Genomic DNA, 19,995 nt, shown 5'->3' with positions numbered 1-19,995 from the left:
TGGTAAATAGGAGTATACTGCACTGCAGTATATGCATAATATGTGGTAGGGAAACTTTAGAGATGAACTACAAAACAAATTATAAAATCGATGTGGCTGTTAGAAGAGGCTTCAGCTATCCTGAATAAAAGTGTACATTAAAAGGCTCGCTTGTACCTTTATATAATAAGCCTGCATTATGGATGGTGTGGAGATAGGCTGCCCCAGCTGATCCTCTGGAAGGCATGGTAGCCCAATGCTTCCCAGAGCTTCCAGGTATACAGGGGCAACATATTCAGCAGCATATCACCCTTTGAAGCCAGCCCTGTCTAACCTGGCTATTATTGAGTGGAATGGAACTGTGACCTCACTGCCTTCCAACTGCCCTTATTTTGGTTGGTGATGTCACTAGAAGAGCTAGCCAGAAGCATTCCTTACAAAACAGGGTACGTCTATACTACCCGCTGGAGCAGCGGGCAGCGATCGATCCAGCGGGGGGGGGTCTAGTCTAGACACAATAAATCGACCCCCCCGAGCACTCTCCCATCGACTCCTGTACTCCACTGCCATGAGAGGCGCAGGCGGAGTTGACGGGGGAGCGGCAGCAGTCGACTCACCGCAGTGAAGACACCATGGTGAATAGGTCTAAGTACATCGACTTAAGTTGCATAACGTAGATCGATTCCCCCTCTCCTCCCGCCCACCCCCGCCCCAGTGTAGACCAGGCCTCAGAAATACTCAAAAAATGCAGTCGTGGCCATGTCCTGTTCAGGGAGTATGCATAGGAAATAGTCTTTGTACCCTCCCATTCTACTTGCAGAGGCTGGCTACAATCTGTAGCATTATCAATATGTGCCTGTTTAGAGGGCAGTCAGGGACAGTTTCAAAAAATGCCTATGTGACTTAGGAGAAGAAGTCACAGTGACTGGGCTTTGTTTTCCAAAGCCACTGAGGTACTTTTGAAAATCCTACTTTTGTCCCTCAGTAAGAAACACATACCCTTTAAACAGGGCTGGCGCTTCCATTTAGGTGACCTAGGCGGTCGCCTAGGGCGCCAGGATTTGGGGGGGCGGCATTTTGCCGCCCTTGGTCAATTTGGCGGTGGGGGGTCCTTCCGCGCTCCCGATCTTCGGCGGCAATTTTGCGACGGGTCCTTCACTCGCTCCGGGACCCGCCGCCGAAGTGCCCTGAAGACCGGGAGCGCGGAAGGACCCCCCGCCGCAGAATTGCCGACGACGACCGGGAGCGCGGAAGGACCCCCGCCTAGGGCGCCAAAAACCCTGGCACCGCTCCTGCCTTTAAATACTGGGGCTGGCCAATATAAAATACTTTATTCTACTCTTTTATCTACTGATGCTCACATTGTATTGTGTTTTAAGGACATTATTGTATAACTAATATTTCATTTTTTCTTTGGGGAAAAATATACTATTTTCTTTATTTAAAAAAAAAAAGGTTGAAATCCTGAAGTTCTTACTGAGTCATGTGTTCCAGCCCCCTAATCATTTTTGTTGCCCTCCGCTGGACTCTTTCCAATTTTTCCACATCCTTCTTGTAGTGTGGGGCCCAAAACTGGACACAGTACTCCAGATGAGGCCTCACCATTGTCGAATAGAGGGGAATGATCATGTCCCTCAATCTGCTGGCAGTGCCCCTACTTATACAGCCCCAAATGCTGTTAGCCTTCTTGGCAACAAGGGCACACTGTTGACTCATAGCCAGCTTCTCGTCCACTGTAACCCCTAGGTCCTTTTCTGCAGAACTGCTTCCTTGCCATTCGGTCCCTAGTTTGTAGCAGGACATGGGATTCTTCCGTCCTAAGTGCAGGACTCTGCACTTGTCCTTGTTGAACCTCATCAGGTTTCTTTTGGCCCAATCCTCTAATTTGTCTAGGTCACTCTGTATCCTATACCTACCCTCCAGCGTATCTATCACTCCTCCCAGTTTAGTGTCATCTGCAAACTTGCTGAGAGTGCAGTCCACACCATCCTTCAGATCATTAATGAAGATATTCAACAAAACCAGCCCCAGGACTGACCCTTGGGGCACTCCGCTTGATACCAGCTGCCAACTAGACATGGAGCCATTGATCACTAGCCCGACGATCTAGCCAGCTTTCTATCCACCTTATAGTCCATTCATCCAGCCCATACTCAAAGTCAATTGGAGTTTTGCATGAGTAAAAATGGATAAGAACTCCACGATTTAGATTAACAGTGACAAAATAAATGCAAACTATTGCACTTTTTTGTTGATAAAATTGATTGTTGGTTTGTGGGAAAAAAGATTACCTGTTCCACATTCAGTTCTCATGGTTATTTGCTTCCCCTTTATACTTGCAAAATCTTTGACTGTGGATCATAACTTCTCCAAGGAATCAATGTGACTTTCCAGAGATGGCACCTGAAATGTGAAATGCAGACATAACTCCTCTTAGCTGCTGAAGTCCATTCTATCCCTTCAATGCATTTTCTAGTGATACTTCGATTTAAAATTTAGCTCAAGTTTTGTGGGGAAATGGAAAAATATCCATTATGTAACTACATAATGTCACTATACTCATCTAGCAGGAGATATACACAACAGTACCAAAGACTATTCTTGGTTCAAACCAAAGGATAGTATTTATTTTGCCTGATAATTGCATCTAGTTACATTAAGTTAATGAATCGTTGTTCCAAAATTTAAACAAGAAACTGGCATACCACATTTCCAAAGTACTATTAAAAATCGCTTTCATTTGCATAGTCTTTGAACAAGGAATATTGTTGAGAAAAAGTAATTGCATGTGCAAAGTACAAGGTAATTTTGACATAGTACAAACTTTTTCTGATGCAGGTTGAGTGCTAAGGGTCTATAGACTAAGATTAATTTTAACAATATATTGATTACCTACCTAGATACATGGTGGGATTAAGAATGCCTTAGGCAAGCAATTATAGTTTGCATTTCTACAGTGGCAAAGAAAATAAGAAATTTTCCCTCAAGTAAAATAATTCCTGTAGAGAAAATTATTTGCTCCCTTATTCACTAAACATCAAACAGAAATATTTCAGTTTCACATCAGAGGTTGCACAAATGGTATGCAAAACAGTCTCAAAATATTTGTAAATAATAGGGCTATCAACTAATCACAGTTAACTCACACGATTAACTCAAAAAATTAATTGAGATTAAAAAATATAATTGTGATTAATCACAGTTTTAATCGCACTGTTAAATAATAGAATACCAATTGAAATTCATTAAATATTTTTGGCTGTTTTTCTACATTTTTAAATATATTGATTTGTATTACAACACAGAATACAAAGTGTACACTTTATATTATTTTTTCTCATAAATATTTGCACTGTAAAAATGGTAAACAAAAGAAATAGTAATTTTCAATTAACCTCATAGAGGTACTGTAGTGCAGAGGTTCTCAAACTAGGGCTCTGCTTGTTCAGGGAAAGCCCCTGGCGGGCCGGGCCGGTTTGTTTACCAGCTGTGTCCGCAGGTTCGGCCAATTGCAGCTCCCACTGGCCGCGGTTCATAGATCCAGGCCAATGGGGGCTGCAGGAAGGGCGGCCAGCATGTCCCTCGGCCTGTGCCACTTCCTGCAGCCCGCATTGGCCTGGAGCGGTGAACTGCGGCCAGTGGGAGCTGCGATTGGCCGAACCTCCAAACGCGGCAGGTAAACAAACCGGCCCGGCCCGCCATGGGCTTTCCCTGAACAAGCGGCGGCCCTAGTTTGAGAACCACTGTTGTAGTGCAATCTCTTTATCATGGAAGTACAACTTACAAATATAGGTTTTTTTGTTACATAACTGCACTCAAAAACAAAACAATGTAAAACTTTAGAGCCTACAAGTTCACTCAGTCCTACTTCTTGTTCAGCCAATCACTAAGAGAAACAAGTTTATTTACATTTCCAGGAGATAATGCTTCTCCTTTCTTAATTATAATGTCACCTGAAAATGAGAACAGGTGTTTGCATGACATTGTTGTAGCTAGTGTTGCAAGATATTTACGTGCCAGATGTGCTAACAATTTATATGCCTCTTCATGCTTAGGCCATTGTTCCAGAGGACATGCTTCCATGCTGATTACGCTCATTCAAAAATAATGTGTTAATTCAATTCGTGACTGAACTCCTTGGGGGGAAATTTCATGTCTCCTGCGCTGTTTTACCCACATTCTGCCATATATTTCATGTTATAGCAGTCTCGGTGATGACCCAGCACATGTTTGTTTTAAGAACAATTTCACTGCAAATTTGACAAAATGCAAAGAGGATACCAATGTGAAATTTCCAAAGATAGCTACTGCACTTGACCCAAGATTTAAGAATCAGCAGTGAAGTCCAAAATCTGAGAGGGATGAGGTGAAGAGCATGCTTTCAGAAGTCTTAAAAGAGCAACACTCTGATGCGGAAACTACAGAACCCAAACCACCAAAAAAGAAAATCAACCTTCTGCTGGTGGTATCTGACTCAGATGATGAAAATGAACATGCGTTGGTCCACACTGCTTTGGATTGTAATTGAGCAGAACCTGTAATCAGCATGGATGCAAGTCCTCTGAAATGGTGGTTGCAGCATCAAGGGACACATGAATTGTTAGAGCATCTGGCATGTAAATACCTTGCAACGTTGGCTACAATAGTGCCATGCAAACGCCTGTGTTCACTTTCAGGTGACATTGTAAACAAGAACCAGGCAGCATTATCTTCTGCAAATGTAAACAAACTTGTTTGTCTGAGTGATTGGCTGAACAAGAAGTAAGATTGAGTGGACTAGTAGGCTCTAAAGTTTTACATTGTTTTCTTTTTAAATGCAGGGTTTTTTTTTACATAATTCTTCATTGATAAATTCAACTTTCATGATAAAGAGATTACACTACAGTATTTGTATTAGGTGAATTGAAAAATGCTATTTCTTTTGTTTTTTACAGTGCAAATATTTGTAATAAAAATAAATATAAAGTGAGCACTGTACACTTTGAATTCCATGTTATAATTGAAATCAATATATCTGAAAATGTAGAAAACATCCAAAAATATTTAAATAAATGGTATTCTATTATTGTTTAACAGCACGATTTATCACAATTAATTATTTTAATCACTTGACAGCCCTAGTAAATAATAATAATACATTTCATGTCACCCCTTGGAGAGGACAGATATTTTTAAACCACTCTGCATGTTACCTAGTGAAGTCTTCCTAAGGGTATGTCTACACTATGGGATTAATCCGAATTTATATAATTTGAATTTTGGAACAGATTGTATAAAGTCGAATGTATGCAGCCACACTAAGCACATTAATCCGGTGGTGTGTGTCAATGTACCAGGGCTAGCGTCGATTTCTGGAGCACTGCACTGTGGGTAGCTATCCCATAGATATCCCATAGTTCCCGCAGTCTCCTCCATCCATTGGAATTCTGGGTTGAGATCCCAATGCCTGATGGGGCCAAAAACATTGTCACGGGTGGTTCTGGGTATATCCTCCCCCCATCTCCAGGGAAGCAACGGCAGACAACCGTTTCGTGCCTTTTTCCTGGGTGAATAGTGCAGACGCCATACCATGGCAAGCATGCAGCCCGCTCAGCTCAAGACAGCAGTCATGAACATTGTAAACACCTCGCGTGTTATCGTGCAGTTTATGCTGAACCAGAACCTGCAAAACCAGGCGGCGAGGAGTAGGCTACGGCAGCGAGAGTGATGAGGATATGGACATGGAATTCTATCAAACCGCGGGACCCGATGCTTTGGAGATCATGCTGTTAATGGGGCAGGTTATAGCCATGGAATGCCGATTCTGGGCCCGGGAAAACAGGCACAGACTGGTGGGACCGCATAGTGTTGCAGGTGTGGGACGATTCCCAGTGGCTGCGAAACTTTCGTATGCGTAAGGGCACTTTCTTGGAACTTTGTGACTTGCTTTCCCCTGCCCTGAAGCACCACAATACCAAGATGAGAGCAGCCCTCACAGTTGAGAAGCGAGTGGCGATAGCCCTGTGGAAGCTTGCAACGCCAGACAGCTACTGGTCAGTCGGGAATCAATTTGGAGTGGGCAAATCTACTGTGGGGGCTACTGTGATGCAAGTAGCCAAAGCAATCACTGAGCTGCTGCTACAAAAGGTAGTGACTCCAGGAAATGTGCAGGTCATAGTGGATGGCTTTGCTGCAATGGGATTCCCTAACTGTGGTGGGGCGATAGACGGAACCCATATTCCTGTCTTGGCTCCGGAGCACCAGGGTACCCAGTACATAAACCGCAAGGGGTACTTTTCAATGGTGCTGCAAGCACTTGTGGATCACAAGGGACGTTTCACCAACATCAACGTGGGCTGGCCGGGAAGGGTTCATGATGCTCGCGTCTTCAGGAACACTAATCTGTTTAAATGGCTGGTCCTTACTTCCCGGACCAGAAAATAACCGTTGGGGATGTTGAAATGCCAATAGTTATTCTTGGGGACCCAGCCTACCCCTTAATGCCATGGCTCATGAAGCCATACACAGGCAGCCTGGACAGGAGTCAGGAGCTGTTCAACTACAGGCTAAGCAAGTGCAGAATGGTGGTAGAATGTGCATTTGGCCGTTTAAAAGGTCGCTGGCATTCATTATTGACTCGCTCGGACCTCAGCCAAACCAATATCCCCATTGTTATTTCTGCTTGCTGTGTGCTCCACAATCTCTGTGAAAGTAAGGGGGAGACCTTTATGGCAGGGTGGGAGGCTGAGGTAAATCGTCTGGCTGCTGATTACATGCAGCAAGACACCAGAGCGAATAGAAGAGCACACCAGGAAGCGCTATGCATCAGAGAAGCTTTGAAAACCAGTTTCATGACTGGCCAGGCTACAGTGTGAAATTTCTGTTTGTTTCTCCTTCATGAAAACCTGCCCCCTTTATTGACTCATTCTCTGTAAGGAACCCACCCTCCTCCTTCACCCAGCTTGCTTTCAAAGGAAATAAAGTCACTATTATTTAAAAATCATGTATTCTTTATTAATTGATTATAAACATAGGGAGAGAACCGACAAGGTAATCTGGGTGAGGTTTGGGAGGAGGATAGGAGGGAAGTAAAAGGCCACTGAAAAAATTCAATATAATGACAGCCTTTTGGTTGGGCTGTCCACTGAGGTGGAGTGGGAGGGTGCACGGAGCCTCCCCCCCCGTGTTCTTACACGTCTGGGTGAGGAGGATATGGAACATGGTGAGGGGGGAGGGAGGTTATACAGCGGCTGCAGCGGCAGTCTGTTATCCTGCTGCTGTTCCTGAAGCTCCACCAAACGCCAGAGCATGTCTGTTTGATCCCGCAGCAGCCCCAGCGTTGCAGCCTGCCACCTCTCATCTCGAGCGTCCCTCATGACCTCACGTTCACTGGCATCTTTCCTAAATTTAGATACCTTGTCCTTCCACTCATTCAAATGAGCTCTTTCATTGCAGGTGCATTCTGTTATTTCTGTGAACATCTCGTCTTGCATCCTCTTTCTCCGCCGCCTTATCTGAGATAGCCTTTGGGACGGAGGAGGGAGGCTTGAAAAATTTGCAGCTGCTGGAGGGAGGATTGAAAAAAAGGAGAGAAGTTTTAAAAATGATACATTTTACAGAACAATGTTTATACTCTTTCATGCTGTACAACACTATTCACATTACATAACACATGTGATTTCAGTACAAGGTTGCATTTTCCATATTAATATTGAGTGCCTGTGGCTTTGGTATTAGAGATCACAGACGCAGGTCCGGGCAATAGAATTCAGCTTGCATGCGGCCATGGTAAGCCATTGTCTTTCAGCTTCTGCACTCTCCTTTTCCACATACCAAGCAAAGCCTGTTGACTGCTGCAGTTTTCCTGTTAACCTTCAGCAGCAGAAAACAAACTAACCCCCCACCCTCCAATTCTATGGGATGATCGCTGTACCCCCCCCCCCACTGCATGGCTGGTAACAGGGAAGATCCCTGCTAGCCAAACGCGAAAAGCTCAGGGCCAATTCCCTCCCCCCCCCCGCACTTGGCTAACTGTAGGGAAGGATTTCTTTTCAGCCACAGGCAAACAGCCCAGTAGGAACGGCCACCTCTGTCCCCTTAATTAAATTCCCATATTTCAACCAGGTTACCATGAGCGATATCACTCTCCTGAGGATTACACAGCGAGATAAAGAACGGATGTTGCTTGAATGCCAGCAAACACCGGGACCATACGCTGCCAGGCTTTGTAATGCAATGATACCAGATTACTTGCTGCAAGCATGGCGTGGTCAAGTGTCTACCATGGAGGACGGAATAAGGCTGCACTGCCCAGAAACCTTGTGGCAAAGCTTTTGGAGTACCTCCAGGAGAGCTTCATGAAGATGTCCCTGGAGGATTTCCGCTCCATCCCCAGACATGTTAACAGACTTTTCCAGTAGCTGTACTGGCCGCGAATGCACCCCAAGTCCTCAGGGCAAAGTAATCATTAAAAAACGCTTGTTTTAAAAGCAAGTTTTATATTTTAAAAGGTCAACTCACCTGAGGTCCCTTCCATGAGGTCATGGTCTTGGATATTGGCTTGGGAGGGTTGGGAGGGTACTTCATTCAGGCTGAGAAAAAGATCCTGGCTGTTGGGGAGAACGGAGTGTTGGGTGCTCTCTGCAAGCTCGTCCTCCTCCTCCTCCTCCTCCTCCTCTTCCCCGTCTGCAGAATCCTCAGGTGTAGCTGATGAGATTATCCCCACCTCGGAATCCACGGTCAGAGGTGAGGTAGTGGTGGCGGCCCCCCCTAGAATTGCATGCAGCTCGGCGTAGAAGCGGCATGTCTGCGGCTCTGACCCGGAGCGACCATTTGCCTCCTTTGTTTTTTGATAGGCTTGTCTGAGCTCCTTGACTTTCACGCGGCACTGATCTGAGTCCCTATTGTGGCCTCTCTCCATCATGCCCTTGGAGATTTTTTCAAAAGTTTTGGCATTTCGTCTTTTCAAACGAAGTTCTGCTAGCACTGAATCCTCTCCCCATATAGCGATCAGATCCAGTACCTCCCGTACGTTCCATGCTGGTGCTCTTTTTCGATTATCGGCCTGCATGGTTACCTGTGCTGATGAGCTGAGCTATCTGTGGTCACCTGTGCTCTCCACGCTGGGCAAACAGGAAATGAAATTCAAATGTTTGCGGGGCTTTACCTGTCTACCTGGCCAGTGCATCTGAATTCAGATTGCTGTCCAGAGCGGTCACTGGTGCACTGTGGGACAGCTCCCGGAGGCCAATAACATCGAATTGCAGCCACACTAACCCTAATTCGAAATGACAGTATCGATTTTGGTGCTACTCCGCTCGTCGGGGTGGAGTACAGAAATCGATTTAAAGAGCCCTTTATTTCGAAATAAATGGATTCGTTGTGTGGACGGGTGCAGGGTTAATTCCATTTAATGCTGCTAAATCCGAATTAAAGTCATAGTGTAGACCAGGCCTTAGACATGACACACACTTCAAAAATCAATCAATGTTTCCATTTACTGAGGTTTTTAACATAGCTTCCATCACCATTGTGTCTGCGTTGTGGGCCTAAACAACTTACCTTTAATAAAATGGGTGACTCACCAGGGTCAGCATTTGAAATGTGATGAGGAATTTGGAAAATGATGACTCTTATATTAGATGACCTCAGTGTACTTGAGTAATTTTGAAAAATGATCTCAATCCAACTTCTAAATTAGACTGTCTTAATGTGTGCAAACAATATTTGCATATGACCATTTGAGTAGGTATACATTTACATTCCGCCTCCACAGACTACAACAAAAACAAAAACACAGGCCTTGTTCCTGCAAAGGTATTTGTGTACACAACTCTGCTTTAGGTGTCTTGCTTCTCAGTTTTTCACATCACTCTAGCTTTTGAGACCTGCAAAATATTAGATGAGTTATTTTCTGCGTTTTAACTTAGAGAATGCATTTCAAACCTTGACATTCTCTCTTGTGCTACACATACCCCCTCCGATTATGAAAACAGTGAGAATGACCTTAGAGTTGTTGACATCCTATTTTTAAAAACTCTATTTTCAACAGCAGCTCATTAATAAAAAGGATATATAAATGAAAACTGAAAACGTTTGTTTAAAGAGCTAATTCTGTTGTCATTTAGGGCTACTTTTTTTCTTTTGCAGGTTTCAGTCATGTCCTTTTAAAATGGATAGCAATAATGTTATTAAATTTCTACTCATTGCACTAAGAATGTAGCCCAAGAGTCAATTGCCAGTCAGTACCAAGAAGTCTCCGTGAATATTGTCTTAAATGTTAATGTTAGATAGTGTGAGAAGCACAAAGAAAACTCAGTCTAATTAAAATTTAAACTTTTTATAAAGGCTCTATCATGAGCCTTTGGTTTCCTTAACTTAAAGTGTAGTGACACTACACTACTAATGTAGTGACATTACCTTTGTAATGATAAGATGTCACATTTTCTTTTTAAAAATGATGCTTTAGTGTGAGATATTCAAATAAAAGAGTTGTGTTTTCTAGAAACTTGAAACTGGAGATGTTTTATCCAAGATTTCTTTGTCAGGTTGTTAAACAGAAATAACAAGGCTAATGAAAGAGGAGAAAAGATAAACTAATATAATCAGAAAAAAAAGATGAAAGGGTAAAAAAAGGTATGAAAACTCTCTGGGGGTTAACTAGGAAAACTGTCAGGTTGCACACAGAGAAAGAAAGAAAGATCAAATGGTAAAAAAACTTTGAAGTCCTGAAAAGTAGATAATAGTTTCAGGTATGTATTCAGATATTTACATATATGCATGGGAACGGAGTAGATTGTACAGGCAATAACTCTATCTAGCTATAAAAGAAAATGCTAGTGATGGTTAAGGCAGAACCGCTGAAAATAGGAATTACATTTTTATTTTAACATCTTAGTTCTTAGAGGCAGATTCTGATATCCATATACTACTATAGATTCTGATTCCATTGACTTTAATCGGACTACTTGTGGGATCAAGTACTACACAATGCGACCTGGATTTTAGACCTTATCTCTATAATACTCTGATAAAGATACGGAGCTCTTTTTCTTTACTATAATTCTTGAAATGCTTTTTTGGAATGTGGAAGTATAAGAAAACTGTAGATATTATGAGCCGGATCCTCAGCTGACATAGGTGGATGCCACACCTTTGAAGTCAAATGGAGCTGTGCTCATTAACCCCAGTAAGAGGGACCTGGCCCGGATGAAAGAATGGTAGCAGGAAATGATCATTTAAATCCTCATTGCTACAATTGCATTGTGGCCTACAAATCTTTCAGTTTGTCTATTACCTATTATGAATGTCTATGCATTTCCTGTAAAGGCTGTGATGAATAATATAACAGTATGGTCAATTTTAATGCTTTAAATTACTAGGTACTATAGCTACATTCTTTCCTACTTAAGCTCCTAAGAGAAATCAGTCTGTGGGTGTCTAGAATTTGCTTTAGATTAGTTCAGATGGTCAAGGGATATGCAAAGTGATTCATATACTTTAGTAAAACAATTCTTCAGTATGTCTGACTGCACAGGGCATTCACCATTTTTTTGTACAGGGAATGGAAGGAAAAGAATTAAGGGTGTAATGGCTTACTATGACTTGGAAGTTCTTGTCTTTTATCAAGGTGCTTCAGTATAGAATGGGACTCTCTGTAGAAGCAGACACTAGTTACACTGGGTTATGGTGAAACAAAAGTTCTCTTTCCTGGTTTCAAATTAATTCAGTGTTCGAGAGAACAAATAAGTAAAAAACAACAAAGATCTCTTTTACCGAGGGTCTTAGGCCAAAGATGCTGTTCGCTACTAACACATTGTAGAATAATACTAAGGATAACTTGCCTATATTATTTTGCAGATATCTGGTCTGTTGGGTCTGCGGTTAGTTTCTGTGACCCTCTGAGCAAATCAGTTGGTTATGTCTCACTGACTTCCCTAACAGGATAAGGAGGAACACCTGCCTGCAAATTCAACTACTTCTTAACCTCTACTAGGCTTGAATTCATTCAGGGGGGTGACTGAGTTTCCTTTCCATGATAAGGCTGGCCTGGGGAACTTTCTGTCTCTGGATTCTTCTCCAGAACTCCAAAGGGCTGGTACACATGCCTTTTGGGTTTATTTAAGCATAGTGTTTTATACTGAATTTTCGTAGACAAAAAGTACAGTAGGGAGAAGAGTTGAACAGAGTGAATGAGAAACAGTGCTCATGAAAATCCTTATTGTTGCCAAAAGTATTGCTCTTGGTACAAAATCTGTATACACAAAGCAACAGCCATATTGAGCATGGTATCAGCAGAATATCGATCTAGATTTCTATATTTTCACTCATTGTCACAGTATCTGTGAACCTAAAATCTCTGGACAAGGAATGACTTTTATTCATTCTTCTGCTTCCTACTAATCACGTCAAGTTTTGAGCATAAAGAGATTATTTTGTATAATGTATCTCCAGTGAGTATCATAGATGAACACTAAGGGCTAGATGCAGCCCTGGGGTAAGTGGATGCAGTTCCATGGCTCCAAGACTCAATAGTCTTTTTCGTAATAGCATGGAATCCTATGTACCAAATGCCACCCAGTCTCATGACATGAGTGTGGTTTGGTCTGTTATAAACCTTTCTCCACTTACAACAAAACAAAACAGAACTGCCTCATATGCAGATACATGGGCAATCATCTGCATTTACAGTCTCTCCAATTACCTCCACGTGATCCCGCTTTTCTTTTGTACTGTATTTCTAGAGATACGATTTGAACTTAAGTGGCCTCTGAGTTCACCAAAACACACTCCAGTTTTGCTGATAAAAACAGAGTAAATGTCAATTCCAAATTAATTGTCAGATCTGAGCCCCGGCACCTCCACGCTTGGCAGTTCAAAGGCCTGGCACCTCTGGCTCGCTGCATCGGTTCTGAATGTAAAAAAAATTGCTTGCGCCCAGCACCTCTTTCATTGCAAATTAAGCACTGGTCACTGGATTATATTGACTCATATCTCTAGCTTTCAGATTGACATACCACACCCAATTCACTAGGACAATCCATATTACAAAAAAGGAAGACTGCTCAAATAGTCCAGCATTTTAATGTGCCAAATTATCATCTTCAAATATAGTTTCCAGCTCTTATGTTACACCAGATACAGAAATGGCTCAAACATGTAATCAGCAATCAGAAGGCTGATCTTTTAAATGTCATCTGTTGTTTTCTAAGGCACTGAGATAGAGATTAAATGTGTTTCCAGTGGTGAAAAAGCATTGTGGTCATGCTGTAAATTAATGTAGCAAAATGCCAGGACAGAGAAAAAAAAATTGTATGCAGCTTTCATACTGGGCAACTGTCTCCAGCTTTTAGACAATCATGAATCAAAATAAGTTGAGCACTCTGGATTTTCAGGGCAATCGCACATTTGATTTCAAGCTATTAAAAAGTGTGTTGTTTCTGTTTGTTGGTTTGCTTAATTAGCTTATCAGTTGCACTTACATCTGCTGCCCATGAGTGAGAGGTGGGATGTGTGCTTTTACTATTATTATTCACTTTTAATTCTGCCAGAAAAGCTTTTTTTTTTTTTTTTTAAGCAATTCCAGCACAATTTGGAATCCAAGTTATAGAATAATGTGATTTACCAGTCTCCCTATCATCTCTACCTTTAATCTACTATTTAATAAAATGCTATCCGGAAATCAAAATTTGTTTTCTCAGAGTTTTGAGTTATTTTCATAATATATTTCTCTCTTAGATCATTTCTGGACATAGTGTGGCCTACTTGGTAGAACACTCGAATGGGACTCAGGAAATTTGGGTTTTGTTCCTAGCTCTGCAACTAGCCTCCTGGTGACCTTGGTCATGTCACTTCACCGCTTGATGCCTCACTTGTAGATGGATAATGATATTTACCTTCTTACAAAGTCTTTGAGATCTGCTAATGAAAAGTGCTATATAGGAGCTAGGTAGCATTATTGTTATCAATCATTATTACCATTATACTGCATTTTTGTTGTCCGCTGGTTTGGTACATTTTAATTAGAATGGGAAAAAGACAAATAATTCCTTCTAAACAAATACTTCCTGTTTAAATTGCACCCATCTCTAAACATGGCAACTAATGGCACTGATCCTGAAATAATATCTGCATGGCTGGACCATGGCACTGAGTTATTGACTTCATAAGGGTTTCGAGTGGGTGTAGCGGTCTGCCCACTCCCGTATTATTGCATGATTAAGGACTGTATATACCTACAGCTAGGTCACACTATTTTCTTGCACTAAAAACAAATAACCCTAAACACTTGAGCAAGTATCTTCACAAAAAGTGGCTCTTCTAAAATAATCTTAGGCTTTGATTCTGACACTCTTATTAACTTTGAGTAGTACCTGAATTTAATGGGACTGCTCATGGAGTCAGGTACTAATCAACATGAGTGAGGGTGGCAGAATTAGGCACTTAATATTGTTCTGTCATTTCTTTATGGCTACTTTGACAATTATGGTAATATGCAATTTTTTATATAATCATACTCTTCAAAACATTTCTCAGGCTTAGGTGCTTAACTATATCCATTTAGGTACATTGCTATGTACTGTATAATCTAATACACCATAATCTAAAGGAACAGTCTTTCACAGCAAGACAGTCTAAGAAAGGACTTTCTAAAATGACCTTTAACAAACAAGTTTTCCACAAAAAACTTTAAAAAATAATTTTAAAGATTGTTCCCTATTTTCTAACAAAAGATTCGTAAAGTGTCTCACTTTGAATCTGGAAATATTTCCATTGACTCAGCAACTTTACATAAAGAAGAACAGGAGTACTTGTGGCACCTTAGAGACTAACAAATTTATTAGAGCATAAGCTTTCGTGGACTACAGCCCACTTCTTCGGATGCATATAGAATGGAACATATATTGAGGAGATATATATACACACATACAGAGAGCATAAACAGGTGGGAGTTGTCTTACCAACTCTGAGAGGCCAATTAATTAAGAGAAAAAAAACTTTTGAAGTGATAATTAAGCTAGCCCAGTACAGACAGTTTGATAAGAAGTGTGAGAATACTTACAAGGGGAGATAGATTCAATGTTTGTAATGGCTCAGCCATTCCCAGTCCTTATTCAAACCGGAGTTGATTGTGTCTAGTTTGCATATCAATTCTAGCTCAGCAGTCTCTCCCTGGAGTCTGTTTTTGAAGTTTTTCTGTTGTAATATAGCCACCCGCAGGTCTGTCACTGAATGACCAGACAGGTTAAAGTGTTCTCCCACTGGTTTTTGAGTATTTTGATTCCTGATGTCAGATTTGTGTCCATTAATTCTTTTGCGTAGAGACTGTCCGGTTTGGCCAATGTACATGGCAGAGGGGCATTGCTGGCACATGATGGCATATATCACATTGGTAGATGTGCAGGTGAACGAGCCCCTGATGGTATGGCTGATGTGATTAGGTCCTATGATGATGTCACTTTAATAGATATGTGGACAGAGTTGGCATCGGGGTTTGTTACAAGGATAGGTTCCTGGGTTAGTGGTTTTGTTCAGTGATGTGTGGTTGCTGGTGAGTATTTGCTTTAGGTTGGGAGGTTGTCTGTAAGCGAGGACAGGTCTGTCTCCCAAGATCTGTGAGAGTAAAGGATCATCTTTCAGGATAGGTTGTAGATCTCTGATGATGCGCTGGAGAGGTTTTAGTTGGGGGCTGAAGGTGACAGCTAGTGGTGTTCTGTTATTTTCTTTGTTGGGCCTGTCTTGTAGGAGGTGACTTCTGGGTACTCATCTGGCTCTGTCAATCTGTTTTTTCACTTCAGCAGGTGGGTATTGTAGTTTTAAGAATGCTTGATAGAGATCTTGTAGGTGCTTGTCTCTATCCGAGGGAAAATAAAATAAAAGAAAATAACAAAACAAAGAAAATAACAGAACCCAAGTACTCTGAGAGAATTTGCTTCAATAGTGAATAAACCCCCATCTGACCACACTTACCACCTCACACTGGAACCCAAATGGGGTATCATCAAACTCAATTACCCATACTCGATGGAGACCCCATCCTGAAATAAATCTTTCCTAATGCCCTCTTTTCTGGCATTCAAAGAACCCACCAACCTCCCCAATCTCATCATCAGAACCAAGCTCCCCATAAACCAGGAGCCACCAGCTCAAAGGGCACCAGATCAACAGTTGCAAAACCTGCAGAATATTTCCACTGATACAATCATCAACACCTCCCCACAACACAGCTTTCAAGATCCCACAACATGTGATGTACCTCATTCAGTGTACTAAATGCCCCAATAACAACTATGTGGATGAAACTAGATAATCACAAAGAAAAAAACACCACATCACCTGTGTGTGCACACTTTTCACAAACCAATCATTTTATATCTGACCTAGTAGTCCTCATCCTCAAAGGAAACCTGCCTAACACTTTCAAAAGATGAGCCTGAGAGCTTAAATTCATAATTTGGCTAGACACTAACAATCATGAACCTAATAGAGACACAGGATTTATGGCTTATTACAATGATCTATAACTGTCTAGCTACTCCTCCAGCTGTATTACCCCCCTTCCTTTCCTCTCTGTGTCTGAGGCCAGGTCTAAGCCACAGACTTATACTGGTATAACTACATCACTCAAGGGTGTGAAAAATCCACATCCCTAAGTGACACAGTTATACTGACCTGAACCCCCACCTTCTCTCAGAAAGGTGGATTAACTGTGCCGATGGGAGAAGTTCTCCCATTGGAGTAGGAGCTTCTTCACTTAAGTGCTACACCTTTAAGTAGAAAATGAATAGCCAAACCTGTGTGCAGAAATGAAAAGAAATCTGGACACAGGTTTTCTATCATGACGTATTCAACATAGTTCTATCTAATATTTATATCTAGTTAATAATAAATACGTTAACAATTAATTTTGGAGCCAAGCTATAATGCTGAATCTAAGACAAAAATATACTCTGTGAACTGGAGCATCTAAAATGCTTGCATCGGGACATGAGGGGAGAAATCTGGTAGAGATCAAATTCACTGGGTTGTCAGAAGGTGCTTCTGGGAAGCAAGTATTAAATAGTACCTGGTTTTGGAAACCTTGAGTGAAATCCTGGCTCCATTGAAGTCAATGGCGAAACTTGTATTAAATAAATAATTATTTTTAAAAGGCCTGGTTCTGTTCTTACACTAGTTTTGCACTAAAATATCTCCAGTGACCTCAGTTACTTCTGACTCACTGCTGTGAGTGAAATCAGAATTAGGCTGTAGAGTCCTATTACACACACAATAGCATGCAACTTATTAAATAAACAAACAAGCAAAACAAAGTTACCGTTGTCTCCAGTGCCTGCAACCTAAACTCAGAAGCGTACGGCTATAATATGAGAACATGACATTTACTAGAAAATATGTGGGGCGGGGAGGTGAAAATAACTTGCATGTTTTCATCTTCTGAAAGGACAGAAAAGCAAAAAATAAATAAGCAACAAAAATAGTGAAAAAGGAATCCATTGTAACAAATAAATTTTTTTAGTAATATAACCTAAAACTCATGATTTTCTTTTCAAATATTGACTACTTAACAAGACAGAGTTCCTTTCATATTCGTGTAGCACTTTGAAACATGTAAAGTGCTATTGCTACCATCCTGTAAATATTATCTTTTAAATGTTATATGTTATTAAACTTAAAACACATCTTAAAAGTTATTATTTTGGTATTATTGCAGCCCCCAGTGATCTAAACTGAGAAAGGGGCTCCACTGTGTTAGGCATGTCATATACACATCATAAGAGACAGTCCCTGCACCGAGGAGCATGGAATCGAAATAGGCGAGATAGATAAAGAGTGGAAGAAAAGGAAATATTATTTCCCCCAAATTTACTGAGGGGGATTGAGGAACAGAGAGTTTAAACCCCTGATTCAGCAAGATATGTATGTAACTTTAAGCATCTGAGTAATCTCACCGACTTGCATAGTCAGTTTGAATGATTTGCTGAAGATAACACAAAAACATTGTAGTAGAGGTGAGAACTGAATCCAACTGTTCTGTATCCCATTCCAGTTTTTGAACTACAGTAACATCATTCATCTCAAAAAGTGTATCAAAAGCTCAATAGGGTCCTGGTCCACGATTATGGAACCTAGACACTACACTAATAAAAATAGTAAACAATAACAATAAACCTAAAAAAAAAAAATGTGAGTTTTTTTTCTCCCGGGAGTATCCACATTTTCCCTCTCTCTTTATGACGGTAAAAAAATATCTTTATTGCTTAGCTAATCTGCTACTGTCTTTGTAATTGGAAACCTGGGCCATTTGGAAATGATAAAGCTAACACAGAGCAGAGTTAATAAACCAGCCTGTCAGCTGTATTGGACACTTGGTCCATAGAGCAGGAAGACTACAAATGTTGATGAGGAAGGATATAGTGCATATAGACTGAGGTAGTTCTTTGTGATTCTAGTGATTACTATCTATTGTCCTTTCTTTCTTCTGTAAGGTTCGTCAGCAGGAAGACTTAAAGGCATAAGATTGCCCAGGCTAGGAAATGTCAAGAGACAATAATGCAAAGACATCTTTGAATCCTTTTAAACTCAACCTTCCAGAGGAATGAGAAAGAACTGACTCCATTTAGGCTTCCCCATCCACATACATAGAATCATAGATTATCAGGGTTGTATGCTCCTTTCCTCACCAGCTATACCAAAATACTATCTATCCAGTTTCCCAGGATCCATGTAGTTTTGCAGTGTTGGGACTGGGGTTTGCATGGTGTTTATTTTATTGCCCCTGTTGTCACTGTTTACTGTTAAAAGGAATCAGTAATGTTTGGATGTACTGTGGGATTTTGCTGGGAAACAGGTTGGCTTTTCTATTGCTTCAAAACTATTATGCCCTCAGTTGCTGCTTCAGATTCCCTTCCCTTGCTGTAACAGTCCCAAAAATGATCTTGAGTTGCATGTCTCCTCAACTGGTTCTCCTGTCAGGAATATTCCACTCTCCATGGGCTGTAAGGACTGGAGGAGAAGAGTAATTCACAGTGGTAACACCATCAGTAAGGCCAAAGAAGGATCCCATTACCAGTGACACAACAAACATACCTGATTCCATTGCCTCTCCCCTATTAACATCTTGGTCACCTGCATCACCAGTTGCAGGACATTCTGGGGTCAGCTGCACAGTGATAGGATAAGATTGTGTTTCCTGTTTTGCAATCAATTCCCTAGTTGTTCAGGGCTCATCCCTAAATAGTCCTCCTGTGCATGGGCATGCTGTGTGAAAGCAGCACTAAATCAATAGGGGACAGCTCTCATATAGACCACTGCTTGTTTCCACTCAGCGGTAAGATCTAGCTGCTGTTGGTCTCTTGTGATTTTGGTGCCAGGGTGACTTTACCCTCAGTGGGGTATCTTGGAGTGCATATCACTAGCTGCTTCCACCACCCTTCCCCCTCCAAAGTGGTTTATGTCTACATGTGCATGTCTATGAATATAATATTCTACATATTTGTGTGTTGCTGCTTATATGTAGCTTCGCCTATCCTCTTCTCGTATTTGCAAGCCAAAGTTGTCAAAGATGGCTTTTTTGCGAGAGGGCGGGGGTGGGGGGGTCAATATTTAAATGTGTGAAATTCTGAAAATGTAAAATTTCAAGCTAGAAGCGTATGCTGGCAAGTGGATCTTGGGAAAAAAACAAACAAAACAAAAAAACCCCAAAGCCTCCATCAAATTTTATGAAAAGAGATATTAAGGATTTGAAATTGTGCAAAATGAATTAGTGATACTCTCATGACAAATTGTTTCGCCAGTTTTATACATCCTTACTGTGCATTATAAAAAAGCAGATAAGAATGCCTGCTAACAAGATGAACCAAACTTTTATCTGCCTTTTCTTCTGAAAACAATTGTATCCCATGCTGTATTGCTAAACTTTGTGCCAAACTGGAAAATACAGTAGTTTGGAAGTAAATGATCACAAATAACAAAATGCCACATGAAAGTGCTTTCGTGTATTGCATTGCTACAAATGTTTTTGATTTTTTCTGGTTTGCT

This window comes from Malaclemys terrapin, chromosome 7, assembly GCF_027887155.1.
Source record: "Malaclemys terrapin pileata isolate rMalTer1 chromosome 7, rMalTer1.hap1, whole genome shotgun sequence".
NCBI lineage: Eukaryota > Metazoa > Chordata > Testudines > Emydidae > Malaclemys > Malaclemys terrapin.
This window is presented reverse-complemented; position numbering follows the sequence as displayed.